This window comes from Paramisgurnus dabryanus, chromosome 17 (assembly GCF_030506205.2).
Source record: "Paramisgurnus dabryanus chromosome 17, PD_genome_1.1, whole genome shotgun sequence".
Classification (NCBI taxonomy): domain Eukaryota; kingdom Metazoa; phylum Chordata; class Actinopteri; order Cypriniformes; family Cobitidae; genus Paramisgurnus; species Paramisgurnus dabryanus.
This window is the reverse complement of record NC_133353.1, coordinates 18646312-18661625: the sequence shown is the minus strand read 5'-3', so window position 1 is coordinate 18661625 and position 15314 is coordinate 18646312. Positions and strand designations below refer to the sequence as shown.

The following is a 15314-nucleotide window of genomic DNA, read 5'->3' as shown; positions in this document are numbered from 1 at the left end:
CATAGTATTTGCAGCGGAACTAACAAATAAGGACATCGACTCCCTGCCCAACACTACGAGCAATCCGCCATTTTCAATTTCTCGCTGCGATATTGTAGTCCAAGCTCAAGGATGCATAAGTTACGAGAGATTAAATCAAAATGTTCGGTTGTTGAACCTGTGCCTGCACTGTTAACGATTTCCCTGTATTTTTACAGTACGGTACTGGCAGCACGGTTGCCAGTAAGTTACTGTATTTTGGTTTTACAGTACTGTACTGTAATCCAGTTTAACAGTACACAAACTAGTGCCGTATAGGTACAAAGCAGTACTTTACTGTATCTTTTACAATAATAGCCAATTTTAACGGTAGTTACTGTAATGTCTATATTGACCCATAAATACTATTTATTACTTATTACAGTTAATACACTAATGTATTATAGCTAGATATTTAGGTTTAAATCTATAGTTATTAATATAGTAAAAAAAATGCTATCCTTGACATGACATTATGAATTAAAAGGCAATCCAAGCAATGTTTATATCAAAAATTGTATTTAAAAAAAAACATGTAATTGAAACAATCATTTAAAACAAGATAAACAATAATAAACAAGTAAAATAAAATAAAATATTATAAAGTATAAACAAGTTTGGAGGCCCCTGCTGTAACATATTTAACTCTGGCAAATAGAACACTGGTCCATAGTTTGAAGTTTTCAGTTTCAAGTCCATCATCGACTAAAAGGTAACATTTCACTGTGGTAAAAAGAACACTGGCCCATAGTTTGAAGTTAAAAGTCCATCATCAACTAAAAGGTAACATTTGGTAAAAAGAACACTGGCCCATAGTTTTAAATATTCTATTTGAATTTCATTGAACACTAAAAATAAATGCATTAAACTGTGGCAGACAGACATTGGCCTTTAGTTTGAAGTCGCCCATTCAAACTCTATCAGGGACTGCATGAAGCTGTTCACATGGGGGTTAATGGCCACAGCTTTTCTCTGCACCAAGTTCCTTGTATTTTTGCTTGCTCCTTGTATGGATGTGCACTTTTTCCCATCTTTGGAATTAATTCTGTCCAGAAACCTGTTAGAAATATCATAAACATTAAGTCAACAAATATAAGATAGAAAAAGATTCTTAAAAAAAACCTAAACTCAGCCCTGAATTTACCCCTATTCTGAAACCTTTTGCTCTTATTCTACTGTTCCACACCGTATTTCATTAAAATACAGAAGATTCACTTACCTCTAAACAAACTCTTTCCTCAATGGACAGCATCCACATGGATCATGTCATGATTGAATGTCCTGAACAGAAAGTACAATTGTTGCTGATTTGGATATAATATTTTATTCTGTGTGGGTGTGTGTGGTCGTGTGACAGTGTTGCGTGTGGGAATTGTGTATGAGTGTATACATGGGTATTTAAAGAAACTGTAGTGGTAAAGTGCAAACTTACCGAACAATGTGCTTGGGGTGTGTCTGGTGTCACCCGTGTGCCTCCACATCAGGGGTGTCAAACTCATTTTAGGCTGTGGGCCGGATGGTAAATAACGCCATGAAGTGCGGGCCGGATAATTTTTTTAAACCTTAGTGTGCTGATAATTGTGTTAAAATTAACTTAACAAACCAATTAATTAGTTTGTTTAGCAAAAAACCAGAGAAACACATAGCTCTGTGAAAACTACATTTTCATAAGCTCACACTCATACTGTATATTATACACACAAATTTACATCTGAACAAAACCCACTGGCCTTATAGGTTGAAAAGCTTTAATTTAACTTCTTTTGCCTTAATGCCAAAATTATTTATAAACCATTCACTTTTCTTTGGAATATATTTGTAATGAGAACAGTCATTTAGAAAATGCTAGATGGGGCAGTGGCCCAAACCAAAAATGGCATTATGGTTGGTGGTACTATTATTATGGTTTTAATAAAGTATTATAAATATTATGTATTATATTACTAGCATCAACTTAGACAAGTGATTATAATGGGAAATATAATAAGAATTAAAGTGTGACAATCTGCTAAATATTCAATATGATTTACCTGCTGGCTTGATGGGAGCTTTGAATCCATGTTTGCAATGTTGAACTGCTGCTAAAAGCCTCTCTTTCCGTTCTCTGTCGTTATTTTGTGAAGGCATTGGTGTTTTTTGTATTTTTTGTCTACAAAGTGTGCCAACAACAGCACATTTAGTGTTTATATTAACTTAGATCTGATCGGGAACATTAAATCGATTAGACAAGCATTGTAACGTTAATAAGAATGTGGATATTTTGTTTTTGTTAGCTTGCTAAGATGTTAGCACTTTTTGAACACTGACAACAAATCATTACCGGAAGAAATACATAAACATACTTACAAATTACTAATTCTGCGGTTTAACAACTGATATAATGTAATGAATCTACCTGTTAATGCAACGAACTTTGGAAACGGTCGTCTTCGCTCTCCAGGCAGAGAGTGGACACAGAGATGCTGCGGAGCGGGCGAGAAAACACGAAGTGGATCACCGGAATCAGTGGATCTTTAGCGGAGCGGTAACAATAAAACGGCAAGATTTTTGGGCACCATGTTTAGTCTATGTTCCGCGTTTTGCTACTTTCAGCAAGTCTCTCATATTAAAAACGAACTGGACACCCGCCTAAAAGGGTTTTTAAAATATGTATTTAATATTTAATAATACTGTATAAATCATCACGCGGGCCGGATTGGACACCTTTGCGGGCCGTATCCGGCCCGCGGGCCGCATGTTTGACACCCCTGCTCCACATCTACCTTAACTCCTGAAAAGTGCAAGGACACTCATGTAAACTACAAATGTAAATCAAAAGTGATCAGCCACATTCCTGTGTACTTTTACATGTGACGTGAAAGCATTTAATATTGCAGTCGAAAAAATACATGACTAGTAACGTGTAACTGTTCATCCTGTACTTGCCTGGTTCCTTTAAAGATGATCCATCTTACTCAATCCAGGTTACAAGCATAAGACTGAAAAAAATACAAATGTTACAAAATCTGTTAGCCATAGAAATAAGTAGACTTTTTACAGTCTATGGTTATATATATGTGGTCAATACTTACAGAAAATATATAAACCACAGAGCAAAGTGGAGCAAACTGTAACGTTAGAGCTGTAAAAAAAGATATGATGTGTTACTGGCTGACATTTTGAAAGCATTCTGTTTAATATGATGCATTCGGGAAATACCCGTCGAATAAGATTTTCAGAAAAATAACTAAATAAGTCAAATGTAACTTTTGTCAGAATTGGGTTTTTATTAAATTATTATTCTAACATCTTGTCTACAGAAAATCTCTGAAAATATATTTAGTGAGGAAATAGTGATTTATAGTGACAAGGTAACAAGCCTGCCTCTTTAATGTTTCACTCGAACCGGACAGGTGTTGTGTCGAACTCAGTTCACCCTTTGTTTCCCTTCAGTGTAGTGTTTTTATAGCGTTTTCATCACGTTACATTTAGAAAGATTAAATATTTGAATTGGTTATACTAAAAGGCAATAATATCATGTATTCTATAATACAATTTATTAAATATTTCATACATTTGATAGTTTTCTATTAGAGTATTTCTTTTAAAATATAGCCTGTCTTTTCCTTTTTTTCCTTTACTGGTTGTTTTAAAAATGTAATGTTTGCATACATAATAAATAATTATTATACATATAATATCATTCATACTGTAAAAATAATTTACTTACCATTAAGAACAATACAGATACATTACAGAAATGCCCACATATACATCTCAGTAGCCATTAAAACTTTAATATATAAATAATAAAACCTATAACGTGATAAAAAACGCTATAAAAAACACTACACTGAAGGGAAAAATAGGGGGAAACAGACTTCGACACAACACCGGCGGCGGTGTAACACACTATTTCACGCAAAGTTTTTTTTTTTACAAAGTTAGCTGCTCAATTTAAGGATTAACATGATCGCCGCAATTTGAGCAATCCTGTTGATGCCAGTGTCCTACACGATGTTATAATGGACTATTTTACATCCAGAGATGAAGGATCAGATGACAGAGGAGAAGACAAAGGTACCTGTCATGCTATTACGTAAATGCGGAGCCAATTCTCCTTTTGTGCATTGATTTGAGGTGTTTTGTATGGTATGACTTTTGTGTCAATATTATTCAATCAAACATACAGTATTTGAAAGCAAAACTATTAAATTGTTGTAAAAAAAATTAATTCGCATTTAAAAAATGTTATCTTAAAATTATTTTAGTTACAAAATACAGTAATTGTTAACCAAACTTTTTGCAATATGAATTTTTCTTTGAGTAGTTTCATCGCGTGCCCCTACATTTTGCTCTCTGCTACGCTGTTTTTGTTTGCGGATCAAAAATCTTTGCTTTTGAGTCAAAAAGTTTTGGATGCAAGTTACAAGCGTCTCAGTGGGCGGGATCAACCTAGTTGAATGAAAGACCCGTTTCTATTGGCCACTACTGTCACCATTTGGCCACGCCTACCACGGAAGTCTGCCACCGAGGAGAGCGATGCTGCCATAGATATGTATATAAAGGCTAGATGGCTCGTCCGCGCTGATGGCCAATTGAGTTGAACGTCCGCATTTTGGCGGCCATCTTAGGACAGGGCGCTCGCTCACTCGTAGCATTGAGTTTTAATGATGCAGGTACTTTTAAATGAATAAATACAAAAATGCAGTCTGCACACTGAAAAATACTGCTCCATACAAAAGTTTATTTAATTAATTAAAAAGCAACGTTTCGACCCTCAGGTCTTCATCAGGCACAATCTCAATAAGTGAGGAACACCTTTAAATACATAACAGGTGCTCACCTTAATTAGACTTCCTCACTTAGAAGTCATGTGACAGAAACAAATCATGTGACAGAGACAAATCATATGACAAACACTCAAAATACACCATCATATAACTTGAAAAGAAAAAGACAAACATTTAAAAATTATTATAGAAATGGCTTGATATCAAAAATTGTATTGTATACGTATTCGTATTTGTGAACATCGCAGTAACATTAGGACCGGTGATATGCGTAGTCCCATTGCGTCTCATTTTAGGCAAATGGGTCATAATGTCAGTGTGTTAAAGTACATCGGCATAGAAAAGGTAACTAAACCATCAAGAGGTGGAGACTATGAGAAGAAATTATTACAGAGAGAATGTTTTTGGATTTATTCTCTAAATACTTTGTCACCATTAGGGTTGAATGAGGATTTTGATATCAAGCCATTTCTATAATAATTTTTAAATGTTTGTCTTTTTCTTTTCAAGTTATATGATGGTGTATTTTGAGTGTTTGTCATATGATTTGTCTCTGTCACATGATTTGTTTCTGTCACATGACTTCTAAGTGAGGAAGTCTAATTAAGGTGAGCACCTGTTATGTATTTAAAGGTGTTCCTCACTTATTGAGATTGTGCCTGATGAAGACCTGAGGGTCGAAACGTTGCTTTTTAATTAATTAAATAAACTTTTGTATGGAGCAGTATTTTTCAGTGTGCAGACTGCATTTTTGTATTTATTGATTGCATATCCAGTTGTCTTGCACCTGGCCCAAATTTGGGTTTAGTTGATGTGCACACCACTTCTGTGTGTTCTGGTACTTTTAAATGACCATAACTTGCTTAATTTTTTACCGATTTTCAAACGGATTGGTTTGTTATAAACGTCAAAGATGTACCTATGACACTGAATACGTATACTAAAAATAAATAAAAAATTCATGAAACATGTTAAAGCATCCATAATTATAGCCACGTTAATAACGTTTGTAAAAAACCAAACCGTTTGTAAATCCGTCAAGAATTCAGCAAGTTACGAGCATTTTAGTTGGCGTATGTCACTCACCTTCCGTCCACAGCAGCAGGGAGCAGCACTATGGCAGCACTGACCTAAGATGGCCGCCAAGTGACGACACAGCTGACTCCGCCTTGAGCCATCTAGCCTTTACATACATATCTATGGATGCTGCGCTATGGAGAGCGGCATTGTTTGTAAGGTACGAAAGATCATTTAATGTCATAAACTCTGTGGAATGTGTATAAAAATGAATGTCTTGTGTTTAACCATCCATATGTTTTAATCTCTCTTATCTAAATATGCAACGTTAGTTACTAGCATTAGCTTCCGGACGCTATTGCGTCCAGAGTTTGCTTTATCCAGCTAACGTTAAGTCATACACAGATATTAATACCACGCTTTTATTAGTAAGTTAATCACTTACTGCATACGGAAATAAAATTTACTCATATTGTGACGCAATCGTGCAAGTTTGCTGTTGCAGGCTGAATATTTTTGCGTAATTGACTACTAAATTAGTATTTCTTTTTTTGAACAGAAATGATAAATTATACAATTATTTTATACAATTAATTCTAGCATAGCAGATATGACATATAATAGAGTAAGATCATGTGGGCATTTAATGACATTGATAGATCCAAATATGACTATGCCAAAAATGTTAGATTAAATGCCAAAAATGTTAGATTAAACCGATACAAGAAGCAAGTCCAGTTCACTAGTTCTTCGTTTTACTAGACCTCTCTTAGTCAGGAAAATGACTTTGTCCATTGCTCAAAGATAGAAAACTCTGTGGTGAGTTAATGCTTTTACTCAACCACAAGGTACAGAGATGAGAGCATCAGGCAGGGGACAAAATGATAAAGAATAAAATAAAAATGGTTTATTGAATAATCTTAGCTGCACTGTCAATGGTCTGTCTGACTCGTCTTGTAACATATTTTAAACAACATATAAAATATTACACAATGCTACTTTGTCTTATGACATTATAAAAAATCTTTAGCCAGAGGAGACCACTGATATACTTATATCTACTTATGAAGACAATGCATCACCCAACATAAATAATCTGCAGTAATGAAACAACAAGCAAAATAGTTAAGCATAAAATGAATGAATATGAAAAAAATGTGTAAATGTAAATACATATATTGGTATCTAAACAAAATTAATTAATAAAATCCAGTATTTAAGACATTTTGATATGAAGATCTTTTAAAAGTAGCAAGTACAGTAGACCAGACTTTAATGACAAACTGTGATTTGTGACATAAAAAGTAATTTGTGCTTCTTGTGTTGCAGGAATGAATGGGAGGATTGTAATCAGAGAGGCCAAGAAAGATGTGTTGTGGAGAGGATGCATTGTGTGGCATCCTCATCTCTGCTGTTGACTTCAAACAATTCAATTTTGTTCACATTTATTTGTATAGCGCTTTGAACAGTTTTGAAGTCCTCGTGATGGCCGATGTCAACTTTCCTTATGTGTAGGGTCATCTGATAGAGACAGGATCCAGACTGGAGCTGGTGTAATCTGTATGGTAGAGAAATTTTGAGTGTTTTATCTTAAGCTTAGTATAAATGTTTTATATAAAGTATACTTGAATTAAGTCTAAGTCTAAATGAATTAAGTTGTCTCTCTGTTGCTTGCCATGACAGTGTTTTTCCACAGCTAGGCCTGGATGGGGGACGTGTGACCTTGGTAAGAATAGCAAGATAGCTTTATGACGCATTAGAAAACAAAGGCATTGTGTTTTACCAGCAATGGCTGTCTTTTTGTGTAGCAACTTAAAGGTCGCAAAGATACAGGCACAGTACAAACAGATTGTTCGAATGGGAGGGCTACTAAAACTGGAGCACTATTTAAATCACTGAGAAACTCAGAACGGGGTCATTGTCATAGTCATTGTCATCATCATTTTACCAATGCAGGTGTATACACCCTATGACCAGTATTGTGTTTCAAGCTGTCTGACACAATTCTTTAATAAAATACTTTGAAGAGAATTTTACATCTCAACCGTCTCTGATTCTCCTGAAAAAATCCACGACATCTGAAGTTAAAAAAAAGCAAATAGAGAAAATTACCATATAGCTGCTGTTTAGCGCTTTTTAGGTTAAGGATCATTTAAAAAAAGTAATTTTTTTAACGTAATGCAAAGTTACAGGATGAAATTATGTTTATGCACACTGAAGAGGTGTCTTTAGGCTAGATTAAAACTGGGAGAGAGTGTCTGAACAGTGTCAGTAAGGCTGTTCCACAGTTTCCATAGGTGGAAAAAAACTTGCCCTGCTTTGGTAGATTTTGCTATCCAAGGAACTACTAAAAGTCTTGAGTTTTGAGATATTATGGAGCATGATTGTTTGTAGCATACTAGAAGTTCTGTCTGTAGGAGCTTAACCATTTGGGACGTTATAAGTGAGAAGCAATATTTTGTAATTGATACAGAATTTAACTGTTTGGGGTTATATGAACTTGCGTGACCTTGGAAGAACTCTAGCAGCTGGGATTTTGCACTAATTGTAGCCTATTAATTAAGGATGCAGGACAATCACCCATTAATCTAATCTAGATGTCATAAATGCATGAACAAGGTTCTTCACATCGGAGACGGTTGATATGTTCTGCTGGAAGAAGGCTGCTTTTGTGATATGAGATATGGGTTTCAATAGAAAGATTTCTGTCTAATAAAAGTCATTTACTGTATTTGCTGAGGTGACTAGCATCCTTCTATTTGAAAACTGTACTCCAAATTATTCTGCTTACAGCTCTTTGGTCCCATGAGTACTCCAAGTATCTTCATGTAACTTTTTTATCAGATCTTGGAATCCCCAGCCATCCTTCCTGTCATTGCCTGACTTCAATGTAACCTTTAGTGAAGAATCATCTGAGAAATAAATACAAATTACTGAGATACAAAATGATAAACAAGTGTTGTATATTTAGTGTCTTACTAAACATTGCATGGGCCTTTGGACAAAACATTTTGGGGCGGTTTCCCGGACAGGGATTAGACTAGTCCTAGACAAAAAAATGTAAGAGCTGTCAAAACTGATAACAACTTGCGCTGACATATCTTAAAATACATCAGTGCCCTTTGTTTTGCCTCAAAATGCACACAGGTAATGTTTTTAGTCATGTTTGTTAAACCTTGTTATATTTCCTAATTAAACTAAGGCCTAATCCTGGTTTAAGATAATCCCTGTCCAGGAAACCGCCTTTAAATGTTTTTTCATTTGTAAATGGATTTGAATAAAGGCATCTGCTATAAACATACATTCAAACAGGATTAATTCTTCACGTATTGAGTAATATTTAAGCAGTAGCAACAGTAAGAACTTCCAGTGTAAAAATAGCTTGGGGAAAATATAGTCGTGCAATTACATAATATATAATATTAATATTTGTTTTTATGTCCGTATGCAGTAGTGATTAACTTACTAATAAAAGCGTGGTATTAATATCTGTGTATGACTTAACGTTAGCTGGATAAAGCAAACTCTGGACGCAATAGCGTCCGGAAGCTAATGCTAGTAACTAACGTTGCATATTTAGATAAGAGAGATTAAAACATATGGATGGTTAAACACAAGACATTCATTTTTATACACATTCCACAGAGTTTATGACATTAAATAATCTTTCGTACCTTACAAACAATGCCGTTCTCCATAGCGCAGCATCGCTCTCCTCGGTGGCAGACTTCGGTGGTAGGCGTGGCCAAATGGTGACAGTAGTGGCCAATAGAAACGGGTCTTTCATTCAACTAGGTTGATCCCGCCCACTGAGACGCTTGTAACTTGCATCCAAAACTTTTTGACTCAAAAGCAAAGATTTTTGATCCGCAAACAAAAACAGCGTAGCAGAGAGCAAAATGTAGGGGCACGCGATGAAACTACTCAAAGAAAAATTCATATTGCAAAAAGTTTGGTTAACAATTACTGTATTTTGTAACTAAAATAATTTTAAGATAACATTTTTTAAATGCGAATAAATTTTTTTTACAACAATTTAATAGTTTTGCTTTCAAATACTGTATGTTTAATTGAATAATATTGACACAAAAGTCATACCATAGTTTTGGAAACTTATATTGCATGTAATGCATCTGAAGTGGTGAAAATAATATGCCATGCAAAATGTATCGGACAACTTATTGGGCGTGTAAAACGCTTTAAAGAAGATATGATTTGGTTTTGGTAATATACCGTAATGATAACAAGCGCAGCAATCATCTGATAATAAGATGAGCCCAGGTCTGAACGATATTTGGCAGCAGTTACAACCCAGCGGGCATATGACCGACCTTCAACGTTGAAATTTGGTTGAAATTAGGTCAGTTGTTTGTTCAACGTTGAAACAACGGTGAATGGTAAACGGTTGAAAAAGGTTCATAAAATGCTTAAAAATCAACGTTGAAATTTGGTTGAAATAACGTCAGTTGTTTGTTCAACGTTGATTCAACGTTGAAACAACAGTGAAGTAAATGGTTGCAGAGAGAAAATAAAATAATGTTTTATAATATGTGAATCATTCAGAAAAAAAAACTCATTTTAAAAAATTGATGACATTATAAAAAAATTTTAACAAATAATTGAATATACAGGTAGCGACGTAATCTCGCGAGATTACACGAGACTGGACTGTTTTAACGGCTGTCTTCGAGATCTTGCGTATCACACGAGAAAATGCTTCAGAGAAAGAAGAGGTAAGGAAATATAAGTCAATGTAAACGCATAACGTTATTTTATTCACATATAAAAAGGGGTATGACAAAAAAGCACGATGCCAAATCGGGTTTTTTTTTTTTGTTAGTTGCGAATGTATTCGTTATAGTAGTTAATTTGCTAGTCCACGGATGTTCCCGCCGAAATTGGACTTCGTTATTATGAATATTAATAAATTAATATGAGGTGTGTTTTTATCAACTTAACCACTTGGTTGTTTTTGCTTCAGAAAAGCAACTAGTTATAAATGTAAGCGCTTTTTTGGACAACTTCGGTGAAAAAGTGTTGATTTCGTAGTTCAGTCAGCGTAACTTATATCCGAGAGGTCTTACAGGCGCCACAGACACCTATCAGCCTTTTGTAAGGAGGAGCAGCTCGAGTGCGGTGCGGTCAGTGTAAGCTGCTTAGTTTCTCAAAATCATATTACTGATAAAGTGTTAAAACTTAGATGAGATGTTGGTGTTTTATGGCTCACGAATTCGCAATAACGGATACGTATAGCAGTTCGTGTTAATGACATTAATCCAAACTTATTGATGACGTGATAACATGGGCGTCGAATCCCATATTAATCATGCTGAGGTTTTCTCGACGGGGTAATGTGTATAAATGCAGTTATAAAATTAAAAGGGACAAGATAGTCGACGTGACCCTCATGTTTCCATGGCAATCAGTCAATTACATGTTGCGCTTATGATCGCACCTGCGGTCATTCGCGCAGTATCCATGATTTTAAGCGGCATGAAACACTTAAGTTAACTCCTTTGTACGAAAATATCATGTCGTGTAAGTTGGCATGTTCTATTCGAATTGAAATACATTGTAACGGTGTAATTTTGCTTACTTGTTGAATAATTAGCAAGTTTTAATGGAAATATAAAATATTGGTTATCTAGACAAATATGCTCTTGTTTTTAGTATATTTTTATAACTCTTTTGTAATGTCTTCGTTATCAGAGCCCTTCAAATTAGAAAAGTGAGGATGATCTTGTCAATGCTGAGATTTTCATGCATCAGCAGCAACTACATCTGGATCAGGTAATGTTGTGTTAACCCTGCTATTCTACAATATTTACTTAAATGCAGTATGCAAGTGTATGTATTCATGTTCTGATAAAGTCATTATAGAATTCTCTTCCAATATTGCACTAATTTTACTTTTTTTATATTTTGTCAAGATTGAACAAGAAACAGACAGCAAGGGTTGTCAGGTCAGAAACAGAATGACACACAAACACAAGAAACTTCACAGGTGAGAATTGAGAGTGGCTTTTTAAAAACACCTGCTACTTGTTTCTCAAGACTGGTTTATCATTGTCATTAGGAAAATATAAGAAACTAATTTAGGATACAATGGTTACTTTTCAGCACAGCAATTAATTTCTTTTGTACGCCACTATTCCTTCTACAGTATGTAGGCCTACATATTTCAAACACTTTGTTTTCAGTAGACAGAGACAAAAGTTAATCCAGTTTTCAGAGTGGATGGTGATGCAAGTTTTATAGAGGCTTCATATTGACAGAAAAAAATGGGTCTTTGTGGTGGTGTATTTGACAGCATTTATTTGTTCTTATCTTTATGTGTTATGGGTTTAATCATATTTTTTTTTAATTGTCAATGAGCTGCCACCTACCCTTGTAATGCACCACCAAGATACCATGTTGTAATAGAATAAAGCAATAAACCCCGAGAAGCAGTGGGTTACCAGTGCATTTTATAACAGCTAAGGGGCGTTGTTAGGCACGACGCGAAGCGGAGTGCCTAAAACCCCCTTAGCTGTTATAAAATGCACTGGTAACCCAACGCTTCAAGGGGTTTATTGCGTTTATAAAACGGTTACTTCATATCCATAATGTTAGCGGGATTTTATAAAATAAACACAAATAAGTTGTAATTATATTAGTACAAATATTAGTCTTCCGCCAAACAAAGTAGTTCCTCAGAATCAAGTGTGACTGAAACAGAGCGCAGTTCCCAACCAACAGAGATGCAGCAAAGACACAATGAAAATATGATTTAAGACTGTGGTGTTTATTTTATAAATCACCATTTATCTAATTTATACATTAACATTTATATTGTGCTGTTGAAGTGATGATCAAATATGTTTGGAAGCATGCTGAACTCTTTCCCCGTCAGCGTTTTTTTTTTTTTAAGTTGCCACCCAGTTTTAGTTTAATGCCTTGCAGAAAAATTATCTTCTCTAAATAAACATAAAATATCAAATGAAAGAACAGACCATCCGCTTTCAAACAAAAACAAACAAAAAAACTTTCATTCATCCTACCTTCATTGTTCTCTTATCACCTCCCAAATTTTTTAGCTAAAAGCGGAGATAATTCCATATTTGTGAATAACTTTTGTAAGAGATCAGATTGAGCCATCAAAATTTACACGCTGTGTTTTCAGTGTTGAGTGAATGCGTCAGTGTTTAAGTTGGGTAAGATCGCCACCCAGTGGATAATAGCGGACGTCTGAACTTGAGTTATAAATTCCCCAGACAACGTTTTCTCTTTATTGACGAGATGACTCAACAATATTTATTGACATTTATCTGGATATCGCCATTAATTGTGCAATTGTAGACAAATTAAAAATATGATTATAGACTGTGGTGTTTATTTTCATAAATCAGTACGCAGCAACAGTGGCGCAGTGATACTTATGTAATGTGGTCTGAACCGTGAGGTTACCGGTGTATTTTATCACGGCTTAGAACGCATTTCAACCAATCAGAATGAAGAACCAGAACTGCCCGTTTTATAAATCCGTAATTTACCATTTCTTTTTTGTGAAGCGTCTCCCCTAAAACCTTACAATGCATTTAATATTTGTTTTGTAATCAGATCAAGTTCTACTAATCCTAATAATTAAGATGCAGTGTTTTGTATTTCACAATTTATGTTTTCTTTTTAAAAGGGGCTATGACTTGTTTTTATTTTATTATGTGTTTTAAATTGTAGGCAGATCAACATGCAATTTGAAGATGTGTGATAAAATACAGAGAGGTGAAGTAGTGTGTCTTTCCAGATGCCCAAATCATTCCCCCTTAAAAGGTAATGAATAGTGTTATGACAAAAAATGTAAACATTCTTAATTTCTTTAAAAGTTGTACTTGGGCCACAGTTTTCTGTATTTCTTACCACAAGATTACATTTATATTTCTATACTAATGAAATATGTTTTTCTTTTTCCAAACTTTATCAAATGCAATGATCGCTAAGATGAGCCTGAAGAGGAGATTTGGGAAGATGCTGTTTCATAAGTCGCTTTGCCAGATCACCTGTGGTAAGTTTGTAAAACATATATTAAAAATAGGATTATAACATCTCCTAATCAAAAGTTTTTGATCAGGTCGGGATGTCTGCTAACAAGATGCCTTGCTGGTCTGAGCGAGTTTAAAGTCTTACACAGACAGTCCAGAAGTTCTGAAGTCCATCTTCGATTTCATTGGTAAAGGACTACACAAAAGGCTGTTTGACCCACACGTAAAGCAACCTGTCAGTGTTTGCTTTGTTAAGCATCTCATTTGGGCGTGTTGAAAATATAAAGTTAATATCACTTAAGCATTCAGTATTGGATTCATTTGTAACCAAATCGATCAGAAGCACCATTCACTACCATAGTATTCTTTTATCCTACTATGTAAGTCAATGGTGCTTCTGGTCAGTTTGGTTGCAGACATTCCTTAAAAAAATCTTTGTGTTCATCAGGACGCTTTAAGGTGTAGAAACATCTCAGCAACCTCAAGAGAAATTGGAGGCAACTGAGCTAAATTGCAGATGTTGTTGCAAAGGGTCTGAATATGTATAATGTAAATATGATGTGTTTTCTTTTTTCATACATTTGCAAAAGTTTCTAAAATTCTGTTTTTACTTTGTAAAAATATCTAAACAATTACAGTATCATGCAACAACATAAAATTGCAAGTGAAAGGTGTATGATTTCTGAATGCACTGTAGATGATCTTAATTGAACCTCATTGTCATCATCGTAAACACAACAGCTTTGTTCTTTCATCAGATGGCTATGCAATGTTTCAAGTCAGACCATAAAAGAAAACGCATCTTGCCCTGATGTGCAATAACAAGATTTTTTTGTACATGGGCTAAAATGCAGCATTTTTTGAAAATTAAATATCTTGTTTTTTTTCCCCCTCTTTAGATGCTGTCATCGTATTAAGTACAGCATGAGCCAGAATAGATGGGTGGTGGTGGCCATAAGAAGACTGTCAACTAAACCAACAACAAAATTCATATTTGCAGTTTTTCTTGAATAAAGTTTTTCTATTCAGATTAATAAAATGACTTTTAAACATGATTTTGTTTCATATTTTATGATTTTATTCTTTATTTAGAAAATTCCACTTCTGCACTATTAACTGGAAACCTAACTGTTTGAAAGAATGTGTTTTTATCCATAAAAAAATATTTTTAACAGCTGCTTTCATGTTTATTTGGAAAGGGTAGGCACCTGCCATCTTATTTGTCCACATTTAAACTTTACCTTCCTTAAGTGTTTAGTTTTATGAATGGGGTTGTACTGTAAGTTATGTGTAGCAAGTTGCATTCATATGATAATTGCATTAAAAATGACACGTTTACAGTAAATCATTTAGTGAGTATTGCAGTGTAAAGTAAAAATCTATATTTAGTGTTTAAAACAACAAGGAAATAGAAGGTTGAAATTGCGTCATGATATCAACCATAATTCACCTATGTTGAAAGTGTGACGTTGAAACAACGTCGTGATTT

The 15314-nt window shown here is 34.6% G+C and overlaps 3 long non-coding RNA genes across 6 annotated transcripts; 1 reads left to right on the top strand and 2 right to left on the bottom strand.

Moving 5' to 3' along the window:
- Positions 1 to 34: 34 nt before the first annotated feature.
- On the bottom strand, positions 35 to 2755 carry LOC135778263 (uncharacterized). The gene is made up of 3 exons (XR_010544500.2): positions 1451 to 2755; positions 1238 to 1299; positions 35 to 1075 (listed from the first exon to the last, which is right to left on the bottom strand). It is a non-coding gene; the product is annotated as an uncharacterized lncRNA (long non-coding RNA).
- Positions 2756 to 5510: 2755 nt separating this feature from the next.
- LOC135778267 (uncharacterized) lies at positions 5511 to 10328 on the bottom strand. Its single transcript, XR_010544505.2, has 3 exons — positions 9482 to 10328; positions 8599 to 8719; positions 5511 to 7365 (listed from the first exon to the last, which is right to left on the bottom strand). It is a non-coding gene; the product is annotated as an uncharacterized lncRNA (long non-coding RNA).
- A 121-nt stretch (positions 10329 to 10449) lies between these two features.
- Positions 10450 to 14880, top strand: LOC135778266 (uncharacterized). Of its 4 annotated transcripts, none has more exons than XR_012335320.1 (7): positions 10450 to 10540; positions 11517 to 11597; positions 11738 to 11811; positions 13524 to 13616; positions 13785 to 13848; positions 13915 to 14013; positions 14725 to 14880. It is a non-coding gene; the product is annotated as an uncharacterized lncRNA (long non-coding RNA). The 4 variants fall into 4 exon arrangements; XR_012335319.1 differs by lacking the exon at positions 10450 to 10540 and adding an exon at positions 10611 to 10954; XR_012335318.1 differs by lacking the exon at positions 10450 to 10540 and adding an exon at positions 10611 to 11345.
- The last annotated feature ends 434 nt before the right edge of the window (positions 14881 to 15314 follow it).